The following is a 16,425-nucleotide window of genomic DNA, read 5'->3' as shown; positions in this document are numbered from 1 at the left end:
CCACATTAGACACTAGCAAAGTAAAATAGAGTACATAATAGTAAAATAATATTAAAATAGCCTTAGCACTCTTAACTTGAGAATCACAGAACCCAGGGTTGCTTCTCCCCTCGTAGACCTCTGAGTCAAAATACTTTCAAACTGCTCAGAATTTCTGCTCATCATCCTTAGCCCAACCCTTGCCCCTGCCGACGCTGCACAAGGACAGTCCATGGCCAGCCTGATATCGCTGTGTTCTCCTGCAGCTGCTGCCTTCTTGACTGAACTGTCCCTGCGTGGTTTGAGCACTGTAGCACTTCACCAGCCAAGCGGTTATGCATTAGGCCTAATGCTTCACTTAATACGAACTTTCTGCTTCAACAAGGAGCCTGTGGCTCCTTCTAAAAGGGGAAGGTCTCATACCTTAGCGTAGCTTGTTTTTAAAGTTTGGCAGCTGCTGTGTAAAATTATAGGGTGATTCCATCAAACTCTTTTTATACACTGCCCTGGGTGATGGTGCACCGCTCATTCAAGGGAAGGGAGCAGATGGAGCCCAGAAGTTTGTTTTGCTCTTTTCCTGCTTAGCTCCATGTCTGGAAACCTCCTAAAGTCTGTCAACCGGCAGTGAAAAATGAGTGCAGTGTGAAGGCCAAACAGGTGGTCTGCAACCCAGCCATTCCAAGTGCAGTAGGCACCGATCGCTGCCTGGCAGAGCCTCTGTGGCAGCAAAAGGGCAGAGCAAGGGCTCCTGCTATCTACCTCCCTGCTTTTATTTTTTTGGAGGCAGAAAGAAAAAGATTGTCAGATGTCAGTGTCAACACAACATGTTGCTGCATCTGTGACATTCGGAGTCTCTGCATGAAAATATAGCAGCTCCCAGTTCCAAGGATTCTCTTGGAAGGGTAAGAGCTGCCCCTCTCCAGTCTCGCTTTTCAGCGGGTGACCAGTTTGTTCGGAAACTTCCTTATTGGGGGGTGGACAGGGATATGTTTAAAGCAGCTGAACAAAGGTGGGAGGAGAGGAAGCAAAAGGAGACACTCTCCTGAAGCCAAATTGTTTTGAGGGGCTGGCTGGGAGGGGGAAGTTGTTTTGTTTTGTTTTCTGATAAAACATCTCTACAGCCAAGACAAACAAAGATGCCTGCTCTAGATCTTGTTACCTTTGGTCTCCTTGGGCCCTGTGTCAGCTCCCAGATTATTTTTATGAACTGTTTAATCCAGGGCTTTTATTTCCCCTGCAAGTAAATGGTATTTCAGATTCCAGGACAGCTTCAGATACTAATACCAGCTGTCTAGACAAAGAGTGGCCCATGGACATGATCATAAATAAAAATAGTCTTGAGGCTTTGGTTTGGTTTTTTTTTTCCTTCCTTCTCTTCTCAAACTAGCTTGCAGCCAGAGACTGGCAGGAGAGGCTGGCCGTGTGAAGGCAGGCACAGCATAGTTCTTACTTCCTTTGCCATCTCTTGGAGGGGATTGGAGCTGGCTCGGGTCATGCCAGGGGATGCTTGGTGTCTCAGAAATGTAAATAGTTTCCAGATAAGGAACCAGGGGATGGAGCTCACAATTACGTAGCACATCTAGGTTTCACAGAGGAGCACTGGAAATGTTTTTATGCCTCCCATGGCTTTCACTATACAGATCTTCATCTGGCTTTTCCTGCAGGAGGGGGAAAGTTTCTTGCAGCTCCTGTTCTTCATTACAGCTGTGCAGAGCCACTGTGCAGTGCTCTCCAGAACCTGCCACCCCCAAGTGCTGGGAGCATGCAAGAGAGAACAGTGTGCCAAGACCTGCATTTATTAATTGTAGGAACTAACAGCCTTTATAAAATGTGGACATGCAGCTCAGATCGCCAAAGGAAGTACTGCATTTGTCCCTTTTTGTCAGCCTTTTCCATGCACCTGGCTTGTGCCTTGCTCTGTTCATCCTACTGAGCAGTGTTAATTGCCAGCAGCTTCTTTCATTGAGGTTTTTCAAAGCAGGTTGCAGTCAGTAAAGAATTATTCTCCAGATTTACTGTCCAGTCTCACAAGATTGTTACTAAGATCTGCCTTTTACGGAGCAGGAAAACTGTGGAAGAGAACAAATTAAATGACTAAATCTAAACCCTCAGAGCCTGTGACGGAGATACGAGTAGGACCAAAGAATCCTGGACTGTTCTCCCTTTGCAGAGATGATCTCTCTGACATCAAGACTTGTCTTGCTAGATTTCCTTTTCTGATGCTATTTAAGGAAGCATTGATACTCACTTAAAGCATGTACAGATCTTTTTCTAATGGCAGAGCCGATGCCAAAGGCTGAAGAAACAGATCACTTCTTCCTGCAGCACCGCTGCAAGCTGTTAATAACATTCTTCCACGTGCTCCTAGGATGCCCGCCTATGGCTTCTCTACAGGCCACACGTACCTGTCACAGATGGATGGGGATATGCACATTCCCAGCTGACTTTTAGGTGCTCGACCTACCTTTTTATTGCCAAAATCCATAAGCAAGGAAAAGAGGAGTGAAAGGAGAGGGACTTTAAGAATGGAGATGCACTAGCAGAATAGCCTGATGGCCTGTTGGCCTGTACTGCACTTGCTGCCACCTGACAGTGTTGTCAGTATCTTGTTGCAGAAGTAAATTCTGGAGCTTTTTTCCCTTAATTGTATGCTTTCTATGTTTAGGAAAAGACAAACATTTGGAGCTGTCCCCATGTGTCCCACTATTTGTGAGCCTGCTAAAACACCTTGGTAAATGTCTCCCAAAGGGATCAGGCAGGGCTTTGGTACAACAATGACTCTTGCACCGCTAGGAACGGATCACAGCCAGCTTCCTAAAAAACCACATGTTCTCAGGACTTCTAATGTGAGAGTTTAGTGCTAATAGTCAACAGGAGGGCTGCCTGGAACAAAGATGCAGAGCTGACGAGAGCTAAGCCCATAGAACACGCTACATAAACATCACAGAAAAGTCACCTACCGTAACAGCTCCCACTGAAGTGCTGCCTGCACGTTAAAGAATGACAGTACTTAAAAAGAACAAGGAAAAAGAAACTGTCTTGATTATGGGAAATTCGAGGTGCAATACTTTGAGTTTCATGTAGCAAACCCAGATTCCTGGCAAGAAAACCTGTATGTATGTGACATATCTTTTACAAACACATGTACATGTTCATTCTCAGCTGTTCAACATTAAAAAATTATATTCTCTAGCTGCTTGGCAACAGAGCTGATTTATGTTCTTTGTTTCAAATGGGGCAGACACCCATGAGGCTATGGGTGAGAAGTGATGTTTAAGTCACTTCATTTAAGGTCCTTACAATCTTTTTATTTGGCTCTACTTTCTAGAAATTATACACGTGGCTTAGCAGTGACCACCCAAGGTTCCTCACAGAAGAAAATCTCAGCTGTAATGTCACCCAGAATCACTCTCTTAGAGCTGAAAGGATTCTGCCCACCTGCTTATATTTCTCATCTACAATCTTGGACACTGCTTATGCATCAGGAGGGTCTCCTTACAGCAGCTGCAATACATACCTATTGGCTCAGCTGCAGAGATGGATCTAATCCCCTGCCAGGATCCTGAGGCTGCAGTAAGAGGCACACAGTACTGATTCCCTTTCCATCTGCCCAAACAGGAGAACTTTGCTTCTGTTTGTAGGAGTATGGGAATGAAAAACGCAACTGAAGTTCCATGTTTCTTTTCATGTTTCAGTACCATCTGTGGCACCTCCCTGTGCAGGCTCTGTGCACTAAGCAATTATCTTTACTTCATGTGAAGGGGGTATAGATGGAAGGGAAGGAAAATGAAATTGCCGTAAAAAAGTATGGTTAGCTGTGAATTCTTAATAGTTCTACACCTTTCTCATAATTGTCAACAGACTTATGAGCCATAGGTGTTTAAAATAATCCCTCATCTTCCAGATAAGTGCACTGGTCAAGTAGCTATTATATACACATTGAAAATAATTGCTCACTTGCAACCCCAAAGCCTCTTAATTTCCTATTCTAATGCAAAGAAATCCCTTCCTGCCTGTCAGTAGCATCTCCTTCTACCCAAAAGTTTCATGGAAATCTTTAGCATTAACTGAAAGAACAAACCTTTTTGAGACAGTGATGGCTATGTCTACTGAGAATTATCTTGCTGTTTGCACCCGTGTCTTATTGACTAGGGCAGAAGCATGCTGCCAGATAGCCAACTGGATTCATGCAGTTACCACCACAGCCAAGCCATAACCAGCCCATGAAGTTAATAGCCTAACTGCAAATATCCCTGGGGAGCAGGACAATATCTTTAATTACCTGGAGAAGGGTCTTTTCAGATTTTCACAGCAGAAAGCAGTATACAGCCTGTCAGAGCCCCAGGCAGCACTTCTTTCCAGGGACCTGATTAGATCTTCCCAAAAGGCCTCTTAAAGAAGGAATAGTCAAGCAGAAACCATTTTAAAGGAACATTTATCATTGTCCTTACACCCAGTGATGACTCATATGGCCTTTGCTAAACTGTGTAGAAGGAATGGAATTTATTGCTTGACTCTGGAAGACAGGGCTAGGAGCCAGAGTGGCATCCGCTTGGAAACTGCCGTGCTCTGAAGCAGACAAGATACTTGTGCGTAGAACACATTCTCTTCCGATCTGAAATAGTAGCTGGACTTTATAAAAAACAGATGAGCAAGGCTACAGTTAAGGGCCAGCACACTCACAACAACAAGAGATGAATGGCATACAACAGTGCCTAGGTATCAGAAAAAGAAGGACTTGCCTTACAGTTTTAATGACAATTGTAATTAGGAATGGGCTTATGCTAACTCCTGTTGATGTCACTGGCAAAGCTTGATTCAGCGATCTCAGTGTTTGCCTTCCTTTGGCCTCAGCTCACCAACATGCTAAGTTCAGGTTTTAGCACCTGCTCCAATTTAAACACTCACATAGGTGACCTCTGTAAAGAACACTTGAGTTAACTTTGTCTGTTGTTACCACCAGTTCAAAGCTAGTGTCCCTGAAGGGAGATTATTGCAGAAAAAAAGAAGGAAAATCACAAAGCTTAAAAAGCTTTTGGTGGGTTGCTTTTCTCTTGACAAATAAAGGGGCAGTTATGTACTACAGAGCAAAAAAAGGTTAAAATTTTCATGTTCCTTTTTGAATATTGGAAGAATCATGCTCATACAATTGTATTGAACATGGATATTTTTTCAGAAGAAGCCAAATGATACAGTTTGATGGTTCCTGACCAAAAAGAAATTCGGAACTCCCATTTTGTGGGAAATGTCAACATTTCAACATTTTTCCAATACTGTCATTTTTAAGAAATCCCCAAATTCCTGCTCTCAACCAGCCTTTCTGGCCAGCAGTATTAGACACAATGCCAAAACCTAGCAGAAAGAGTGTCTTTTAATAGTGTACGCACACCATGTTTATAAAACCTGCACTTTGTTTTTAGTTGACTCTTTGAGAGGATGTACAATTTCCTCAGCATTTCATTTCCATAGGTTCTCCAAAGGCTTGGGGTATTCCAAGCTGGCTGTGAGCCAAAGCAACCATAAATCAACCATGACAAGAAGTTCCCTTCTCCTCTATGTTGCTTCCCCACGACAGCATTTTGGGGAGCATGATGTTTTCATTTTATATGCACCACTGGCCTCTGCATGGTCCTTTCTTTGGCACTACGATCTCAAGGAATTTTTAAAATAACCATTCTATGCAAAAAGCTTATATACTCCATGTGTACCCATGGAGCCTGCTCTGGCACCACTCAGGGAAGTGGTGCTGTGATGCAAGGGCAGTGATGGACATGACAGAGAACTGTGTTTTAGCATCACTTTGCTAGGCTACGGTCTTTGTTAGGATGCAAAATCCAGGACTAGAGCTTTGTTCTGAACTGAAATGTCTTACAGATAAACCCTGGAATATATGTGAGAAGACCCAGAAGGGACTTTTTTCACTGGAGTTGCTGGAGTTGGGGCAGGGAAAATATTTGGACTTGACTCCTCAGAAGAGAAGAGTCTGGAGAAGAGTCCAGAGAAAGGCCTGGAAGGCCTGGGTGTTTTTTTCTTTCTTCTAGGAAATTGTCCGTCCCTTTTAGCCTTTCCAGAAGGTGACAGCAGGCAGTCCAAAAAGTATGGAGGTCAGAAAGACAGCAGCATTTCTATGGGCTGGTATGGTTTCTAAACCTGGTATGTATTACTACAAGGCAGTGTCTGGCTGGTGAACCCACAGAGCAGATATATATAGGCCAGGAAAAAACCCAGAAGTAATGAAATATAAGTGTCCTACCATGGGATGTAGTGCTTCTGCCAAAAAGAGTCTGTCTCAGGGCTGCCTGGTGCACAGTTCTCCCACAGAGTTCTCCAGTTCAGTCCAGGGCATGCTTCCTCCTCCAGGCATCGGATCAGATCTGCTGATTTTCCTCTAGGAAGGTGAGGCGACACCAGCCAGGAAGCCGGTGCCATTACAGTTGTCTCACGAATTTCCCCGTTTTGCTAGCAGCCAGGGCAGAGGAATGGTGAAAGGAGGGGGAATGGGCAGATGGATTTTCCAGGTAACACCTGGTGAAAGAGGGACGACAGAGTCTCACTAAGAACAATGGGTTTGTTTTGAGCTGCTTGTCAGGAACTGACCTCTTTCCCCTCTCATCCTCTGAGCACGTGATCCTCGGGGTCCTTATTTTCTTTCTGCTCTCCCTCCCTGAGGTAACTTTTTCCTCTCACTCGGCGCAGTGACGCATACAGTGTCCATCAGGTCTCCTTGACATCAGTGCCTCTAGGCTAGGTCCTTGCTGGTGTCTCTATGGCTGTTGAAAGACTGTGAGGGTGGACTCTAGTTGCAGAGGCCAGGTTATAGTAACTCCTCTCCTAAACCAGCTGCCTCCTCTTGCAGACAGCCCAAGGCTTTTGGCAGATATGGTAGCTATGTGAGGGCGGACGTGTTTAATTCCCTTTTGCCCACCACCTGAGCATGCCTGAGCACCTTGTGCAGGGCAGGCACACGTAGGAGGTCAGTTATTGTTGGGGCTGCAAGGAGAGGAGGTGCAGCACTTGCTTGAGTTCTGATGAAGGAAAATGCAAGCGCAGATCTGGTGGGGAGGATACAGCTGCATCCTCTTGAGTGTACAGGCTGTAGCGGATATGGCCCTCCCTGTCAGGGATCTGTTGCTGTTCTACTGGCTGCTTTCTCCGGAAGCCATAGCCATGATACACCCACTAGGAATGAACATTGCTCACAGCCTCTGTAATCAAAATATAATCTGAACCCACAGGTACAGCATGTCCCCTACTCAGAGCCCCTCTGCTGAAATCCTAGCTGAAGCAATAAAGTGTGGGTAGATGGAGGGGAAGCAAGCCAAGGACAGGCCTCAGGCTCTGCTCTTCACACTGGCCTGGCAAGCTCTGAGAAGGGTCCTGATATTGTGTTCATCCTTGTGGCATCCACCACAAGTCTGCCTCTAGCCACACAGTGTTGATATGCCATTCTAGATCCCACAGAGCAAGCAACAGCTGGGCTGTCGCTGCTGTGAGATTTCAACACGTTGTGGTGGTATTGTACAGGCCTCACTGTGCTGCTGCTAGGCCTTATTGGATTAAGGCTGTAATAGCATTCCATTTCCTCAGTCCCACCAGCACAGAAGCCACTACCACACCAGCGTGACATTGTTCCACCCTGCGGATGGGCCAAAGGGACCGTGCCCAGGATCACGCCGCTGCTGTTCCTCTCCTAGACAGCACGCTCTCCATGGCTTGGACGGACGCTGGCTGTCACAGCATGTCGCTGGCCGTGTGGGCAGGATGCTGCCGAGGGTTGTTAGCGTCGCTTCTTTAGATAGTCAGCACAGCCCGATCTGGGACCTGGCGAGGGGGGGAAGCTGCACTAGGCTGTGCTGAAGCAGTCCCAGAGCAGCCCTGCAGTTGTTAATGTGGCACTCCTCTCCCCGTGTTCACCATGGCCTGAGCAGGCTGGCAGCTCCTTCCCGCCCTCATGGCCTTCTCGGCAGGCTCTGCTCATCTCTGCCTGCCTCTCTGAAGGAGAGGGACATTTCCCTGCTCCTTGAGCTGCCCGACTGGGCAGCAGCCCCTCCCTGCCACAGCTTCCCACTGCTGCAGGCCTGCTCTGGGACTGCACCGCGCTGTCCGTGCCTCTGAGGGCTGGGCAGAGCCGGGGCCTGGCCTGCACACAGGCCAGCTGGGGCACCTGCTTGCCAGGCAGGGCGAGGAGGTGCAGAGAGGGTGAGCAAATCCCCCTGCTCCCCTCCCTGTCCACAGCAAGGGAGAAATAAGAGCAAAGATAAAGTGTGTGCTTTTAGCCATGAGGCGAAATGGCTGCTGGAGCAGCTTCCCAATGGCCCTCTCAGAGAGGAACAGTAAATGCAGCCTGGTAGATCTTCTGAGAGATATGCTCTGGCTCCACTGCAGAGGACAGCAGAAGAGCCCTGCGGCCTGTGTTGTGTGAGGGCAGGCGAGACATGCCCATGGCCTCTGCTGGTTGTAATGCCTGGATGCAGGCCACCATGAATCATCAGCCTCCTCCCAAGCACTCCTCCCTGCTCTCACACTTCGCAGCTGACAGACCACTGCTTGGAGCAGCTGCCCATGGCTTCCCTGCCCGGGGGACTGGCCAGCCGTTGGGAGCGGCACGAGAGAGCAGAGGGCAGCCATGACCTCTGCACCGTTCAGCATGCGCTTGCCAAACCTTGGTTTTCTCAGCCAGACACAGAATTGCCATGACATTCCGTACACATGATGGCCTGCAGTCATGGGAGGCCCTGGACAGGGTTAGCGGGAGGATGTAAATTTGGAGTATCAGGGACCGTGCATTCACACACAAAGGAAATTCATGGCAGTAGAGCTCCTTAGGTAAGTTGTGAGGGTCTTTGTTACAGGGAGGGACAACACTAGCCTAAGTACCTGTGCCACAGCATGCTTTATCCTGGTTTACAACTGAAAAATAATATATAAAGATATAAAAAGAATGAAAATAAAAGAGAAAAATCATCACACTGTCTGTAACAGCAGAGCTTGGCTTCTCATTCTCTGTGCAGAAAAACAACCCTGCAAATGCCAACAGCAGCTGAGGTCTCCTGGTGCTTCTCCAGAGCCGTCTGTTAGCGATTCTCACCATGGAGGCAGGGGAACGGGGTACACCTGCCTCTGGGCGCCACGAAAAGGGAGTGACTTTAGCCTTCAAATGTGCTTAGTAGCTGAGGCCTGCCAGCAAAGCTTCTGCGTGGAAATTCTCCTGGGAAGAGGTCAGGAAGGTACTTTTCAAATTTTATGGTAACTGAAATCACAAAAAGGGGACAAAGAAGGGAAAGAGGCTTTTCATTTTTTCTATTTTACTTTTTTTTAAAAAAAAAAAACTTGGCTTGGTTCTAATTAGGTGATGCAAATTCTTCAGATGAACTCCGGGTCTGAGGGGGAATATAAGGTTTTATAGAGCCCGGCGTGAGGTTGTGTGTTTTGTACCTTGTCTCCTAGCAGCAAAAACCGCATGGATGTGAGAGGCTGTTTTATGATCCGCCAGGGCTGTTGTTGGACAGGCTACAGTGAGCGGAGTTATTCCAACCATGCGGGATTGCTGTTCCCTCCCTCTTTCTTTCTCTCTCTTCTTTTTGTCCCCCTTCCCTTCTTTTTTCCTTCCCTCTTTTCCTTTTTTCTTTCTTTTTTTATTTTTCTCCTCACCAGGCAAGTGTGAGAGGGGATGGATGCTTTCATCTTCCTTGTGCCAGAACTCTCTCACTGGACTTGGCGTTAGCATGCTTCTCATCTCCCTTGCAAACCTTTTTCCCTTGCTGGCTAGGACTTCACCAGGCATTTCTAAAGAGGCAGTGAACTATGTTGGTTACTCTTTCAATTGCTCATCTCTTTAGTGTTTCCAAAAAAAAAACCAACCTAAAAAACAACAACTTTGTGCTCATGCTGTGCAGCAACTTCCGTCAGAGGATTTCTAAGCAGCTTGGCAAACATTAATGAGCTCAGCCTCACAATGCCCCTGTGTAGGAGAGAAGGGCTGTCATATCTATTTCACAGCTGGGGAAACTGAGGTGTGGGGAAGCTAAAAGATTTGCCTGGGCACGCACAGTGTCTCAATTCCACTCTGACCTGGGTTGACTTCCCTTCTTGATGCTTTAACCTGCTCAGGTTGATTTTGTTCTTGCCCTGCTGCCCCCCCCAAGCCCTTAATACTCTGACTGCAATTCTTCCTGTCGCTCAGTCTGGTGCCTTTGCAAGTTGTGATTACAGAAATAACATCCTCCCATCTTCTCTATGCTATCCCACTCCCAGTCAGTCCTGGGAAGACCTATTCATTGAACGACATGACTGTTTCTTTTTGTTGGAAAGGGGCTTGTAACTGCTGCTCCCAGAGAGAGACAACTTCAGACCTGCATCAGAGCATCACAACAGCCCTCTGTTACATTCATGTTTCGCATTGCTTTCCTTATACTGCCTTTTCTCTCTTATTTTCTGCTTGTTAGGCCCATGCAGCAGAACTAAATAGTGACAGATAGTCTTGCATTTAGCACCAGTTCTGGTAGAGCCATTCAGTGTAAGGGCAGTATTGAATTGTTCCCCCCGGCTTTGGAAATATCACCTGCGCAATCTTTTCAGCTCACCTGAAAGTTCAATCCAAAGAAAACTGAAAGAACTGTGAGAGTTTGCATGGGCTTTAGAGGCCTTTGGGTCATAATCCAAACCACATACTGAAAGATTTTGAAGACTTTTGAGTAAGAACCTTCTCTGCCCTTCCCCTCAATTCACAGGGCTTCACAACACCAGTAATTCCCAGCTTCTTCACTGTTCTGCAAAACACAGAGGAGACAAATCCCAGCAGAGGAAATGCAATTGCAGTGCAGCTTCCTCTCTGTGGAATGCTTTTGGGCTGTTCTATCAGCTGCCACCCACAGTTCTGCATAAGACTGAAATCATGAGCCGTGGCAGAAGGGAGCAGAAAGCCTGAGGCATGGACAAGGAAGTGGATTTGTGATTAAAGATGCAATATTGAGATATGGCACTGGCTCCAGACAGTTAGAGATGCAGACACAGAACACAAGCCATGGTTATGAATGAAGAGCTGATAGCATCAGATATGAAATGTGGGTCCCTCAAAAGACCATGTGTGACCCAGAAGTGCAGTGATGAATTGTGTTGGTTCTGTAACCAACAGGGTTACAGAACAGAGGGTCATTTTCATAGCTTTTACCACCTCACTTGGTTTAGCCTGGATTTAGGCCCTTTGACTGTCTGTCTGCCCAAACAATTATTGGTCCATTGCAAATGAGTCTAACGGAGAGGAGGAGGTTCCTAAGTCATTAAGTTCCTGCAAGTTTCATTGAAATGGCACCTGGTCAAGGACAGAGATCCTCTTTGTGATAGTCTCTACTGGGAAAGGTTGCCTTGTGAGTTCAGTTCCCAAAAATTCAAATTTAACCTCCAACATAGGAAGAGCTACACCTTATTAGGCATGAGAGAATCCAATCACAAGACATACATACACAAGAAATCAGGCTTCAGTTAGTTCCTCTGCTAGTACAGATATGCCTACCTGTACCACACGCCTGGTCTTTGTAAATACAAGGAATTGCTTGCTTGCTTGCTGCTTATTATAGATAAAGAATCAATTTGACTTTTAGGCTAACTCACACATCACTTGGCTGTTACGTCTCCTGGGTCCCTATCTTCTGTCAGCTGCAGTCAGTGGTGTAACACACTTCTGATTTGATTTTTCAGAGGTGCTGAGCACATTGCATCCCATGAAGCTACAGGGACTTACAGTTGCTCGGCATCACTGAAGCCCAAGCTAGGAATGCATGTTCCCAATCCTTCATGCATATCATACCTTCCATCCAAAGATGTCTCGCACATAATAAAGGGTAGAGAAAGAACTACCAGCTCCCTTTTTATAGCTGGGGAAGCTGAGATGCAAAAGGTCCCACAGTGAGCCAGTGGTAAAGCTGGAAAACAAATCCATGGAAATGTGACTCCCTTTCTTCCATCTGGTGTGCTGGGCCTCACAAGCCGACATTAATGGAGAATCAGAATAGTGAAAAGGTGGTAGGTACTCCGTCACAAGTCTGAAACCTGGCAGTATCTAACCCATCTGTTGATGGGAGTAAGGGAGTAAATCAGAAGAAGGATCACAGCCTGCTTGTAGTCTACCTTGTCATATTTCCTTAAACATGTTACAGACCACTGTCAAAGGAAGATACTTGCTAGAAAAATGGTCTGACTCAGTGTGGCATTCTTTATGAATCCTGGAGCAGGAAGAAAACATGAATTAGTTTTTCGCCTTCCTGCCCTTCAGAGGGGGAAACTGTGCATTGTCCCTGTCTTGCTGTAAGTGGAAACAGGCTGTTCATGGAAAGAAAGTCTGTTCTGAGACGAAAACATCTGGCTCGGCTCAGTCTTATCCGGCCCAGGCTGGGATTTGCACCAGTTGTTATCTGAATCTTCTGAGAGCTTGTTTCTATTCTGCCAAGGCTAGCACCAAGCTTTTATTCATAGTGGGGATGTTATTCACAATGTGCACATCCAGGCAGGGGTAGGGAGGACTTGACTGATCGTGGTGATGGCTGATTGTAATGACAGCTATGTCTCATCATCAGTAAACTCAAGGCCAAACTGCAATATATCAATCTCTACCTAAATACATGTGGTCCAGAGATGCACATTTCAGTCCTGGATACAAAGGATATGAAGGTGAGGAGGCCTGTCTGTAGACTGAGCTTTTGCCGTAGCTCCTTAGATTGTTTTGGGCCAGGCAAAACATTTTAATCTGTACATGTCCTGAATGTTAGGGTGTCAACTCTGCCCCAGGCAGATGGCAGTGAAAAGCAACGATATTACTTGCATCCAGCGGCTCCTTGCGTTACCCTTTGCTTCCTAGTGGCATGGAATTGGCCAGGATTTATTTGCCACTGCCAGAGGAAATGTCTGTGACGAATTTCTTTCCCTGCACAGCCAGTTTGCTATGTGGGAGACAAGTCAGGTCACAAGTCAGCCGGAGTAGGAAGTTTGCAAAAGACACAGACCCCAAAGACTTTGCCTGCTTTGCTTGTGACCGTAAGGATACATGATTTAACAAGTTAAGAGGACTATGACCCAAGGCACTATCTAGAGAGATTTTGAATGCAATGCTGCTCTCATTCACACTGGTATAAAGCTGTCGGTTCCTTCCTGGTGATTACACAAGTATAACTGGCTCCTTTTTGGTATGAATAAATCACCAGGGAAGTTTGCTGAATGATGGGGAGAATCAGCAGAGTTCAAACCCCTATGTTTGCTCCTTGCTCCGTTCTGCCACGTTAAGATCGCTGGATGTACGTATGATTCCTGCACATAGCTGGTGGCCAAATGCCACCCAAGCTACGCATCAGAGGCAGAAAAATCAGCTTTGCTTAAAAAGAGAAAGACAGGCATGGAAAATCCCCCTAATTATTGTGAATTGCAGCCAAAACCACTTGAAAGCAGAATAGTTCATGCTGCTTAAGCAGACTTCATAGGTTGAAAATGTCGTGTTTAATTAGCAAATCACTTTCTTAAGGTCACACAGACAAACTGGTATAAGGTACAAGATATGGCCGCAGCAAGAGGTAGATGTCAAGGTTGCTGGAAGCCAGCTGAATGTGCAGGAACCTCAGTGGAGATGTGTTGTCTTAGGAGCCCTGTAGCAGCCAGTGTTCTACATTTATGCAGAAGGGACCCTTCCAAGAGCAGAGGTGACACTGGAAATGTCGGAGGAGCACAAATGTTTCACCTACAGGAAATCATCTAGCTCTCGGTTCTTGAAGAATTCCATCTGACTGAATTCATAGTGAACAGGCATCCACCACCCTTTTCTTATCTCCTCCCCTCTTGGGACAGTGTCCCACTGGAGATAATCCAGGGTTTGTACTACAAGCTATTCTAGGAACTATGAATCTGTTCTTCCAGACCAGGCTTTCTAAGGCTTCCTGTGCTTGAATTCGGATGAGTGGAGGACTGGGGTACAGGGATTCCCTGCCCTTTTACGTGTGGTTCAGTCTCTGCCCTTAGGTGTATATGTTGCTCTGCAGCAAAATATGGTTCCAGAAAAGAGAGGGACAGGCAGCTGTGGTCTGGGTGGGTTTGTTTCCCCTCTGATTAAAGTCCCACAAGTACTGTGTGTAACTGCAACTAGCAGCAACACCTTTGCATTTTTTCATGTAATGCATTCAGGGAAAATGCACTTTTTCCGTGAGCCAGGGCCTCTGTTACCACTCCCTGTGCATGGCTATTGATGACTAGGAAAAAGAGAGAGCAGAAGAGGCTACTTATTACATCTACTTATTTCTTACTCACTGGTCTGGTTTAAAGCACTGGTGGAAATTAGTGTAATGGATGCCACTGACTTCAGTAATCTCTTATGCTCACCTATCCCCAGGTATAAGAGAGGGCATAAGGTGTGATGCATGAGCAAATTATGCTTTGGACGGGAGCACACATTATACATAAGTAATGAGCCTGGCGGTGTGCACCAGACAGAATGGCACACAAGTGTCCAAGCCCATTGTCCCAAGCCACTGGGCTGCCAGAAGTCTGTGCTATACCCGATGAAGGTCTTTCTGAAGGGAACAAAGTTTGCCCCCTTGAAGTGATCAAATCCAACTGCATAGTGTCTGTCTGCTGACATCAGTGGATTGATACCACAGATGGAACTGATCCAGTACCTCAGACTGGTTCATCTCGGCATTGCTGAAGTGATTTACACTAACGGCTGGATTCACTTTTCTTGCTGCTCTGCCCCCTTGGTTTTGTTCTTCCTTGCCTCTCTTTCCTGCCTTATACTCTTCTTCCCTGTGCAGGTCCCCTGCTCTGCACTCCTCCTCAGCCCCCCCTCCTTTTTCCACCACATGTGGAGAGGATGACATCCTCCTACAGCCACCTCGAAGGCCTCTGTCTGTGCTGTGAAGAGAACGGCTTCCTGCCAGAGAGGGGGCCAGACAGTGCCGTGGTTCATTCCTCCTGCCCTGGCTCTGCTTCAGAGAGCTGAGGCAGACAGCCTTGCGCGAGTGGTGCTGCCCACATGGCTTTGTGGAGAAGCGAGGAATGGGCTGTAACTAATCAGGATTACACCACAATTAAATAAAAGACAGAGAGAGAGTGTCCTGTGTAAGGAAGGGAAAGCACGGCCATGAGGACCCTGAGGCCCTAATCTGCACAGAGAAATACTGCTATAATATTCTAAAGTGCTTTTTACCCCCAGGCATTGCGCATATTTTTACCGAGACTGTTATTGCCGCCCTCTATATATCTCAAAAGCAAAAAATAGTTTTCTACATGCAGGGTAAGAACTAATGTGGTTTATCAGGGCCTTGTCAATGTTTTAGATAAATTGTTTGTGTCCTGCTTCTAGTTCCACTTCACTGCAGACTTGCCCAGCCTCTCCAAGCTGTTCTGGATTACTTGCTGTGCTCCGATCTCAGGAGACCTGTGAGCAGTTGTTAGCAATGTGTATACATGCTGGCCCATCTTATACATTCCACCTATTCAGTAGTGGCCAAAATATGCCATGCAGCTGGTCTGCTTTGCTTTCTGTGCTTTGCCTGCTTACAATTTCTTTTCTGTAGTAGAGACAATTGTATTTACTTTTTGTGTTTGGTTCGTATCTTAAAGGTCTTTTCCAACCTAAACGATTCTATGATTTTATATGCAGCCAGTTACAGAGAAGCAATGTGAAGAAACATGATCCAATATAATGGTGTTTACTAAACATGCACTAACATTTCATGCCTGACTCTGTACATCCTGCTAATTTCTGCAGTGCGCCCTAGTACAGGACATTGTGCCAATAGAAAGCTTCCCAAGTGTTTAAAGAAATACCTCCTCATTGCTCCACGCTACAACAAAGCATATGCACTTATATTTTCTTTCACTGAAACATAGTTCTCATTCACCTGCATCACAAAAGGGAGTGAGAATGTTTGTGTGTAGTAAAACAAGACAGAAAAGAGATTGCTGTGGAGGGTGTGGGGATGGATTTCAGTTTCTCTCCTGCCAGAAATATTTCACTGGGGGGGAGAGGGGAATATCCCTTCTGTGTGAAAGCCATTGGCCACCCACAAAGGCAGAGCCCATAAGGCACCTTTCTTTCTGTTATATAATGTCTTTAAATCCTCCCAGTTCCTCAGAGTAAAGAGCCAAAGGGAGCAATGTGAGGCTTGCTATTACCATCTTTCTGTGCTAGCGTTCCCTAGCAAAGAGTGCGGTGCTGGCCAGATGGTAGAGCTGCCAGACACATTACATTACACAGTGTTGGCACCCACAGTGGGTACTAGCAAATAGCACTGGTGTCTGTTCCTGGCATTTCCTGGCTTGTGCGGGAGGGTTTTCCATAACTTACTGTCAAGGAAGAATGTGCTCGTTAATCAGTACAAATGCAGATAGAGATGTGTACTGCCTTTTTCTGATTTCATGGCGTCCTGCAAGTCTGGCACGTAAATATTCTCTGTGCTCTGCACT

This window comes from Ciconia boyciana, chromosome 19, assembly GCF_034638445.1.
Source record: "Ciconia boyciana chromosome 19, ASM3463844v1, whole genome shotgun sequence".
NCBI classification, from domain to species: domain Eukaryota; kingdom Metazoa; phylum Chordata; class Aves; order Ciconiiformes; family Ciconiidae; genus Ciconia; species Ciconia boyciana.
Note: the sequence above shows the minus strand (reverse complement) of the source record.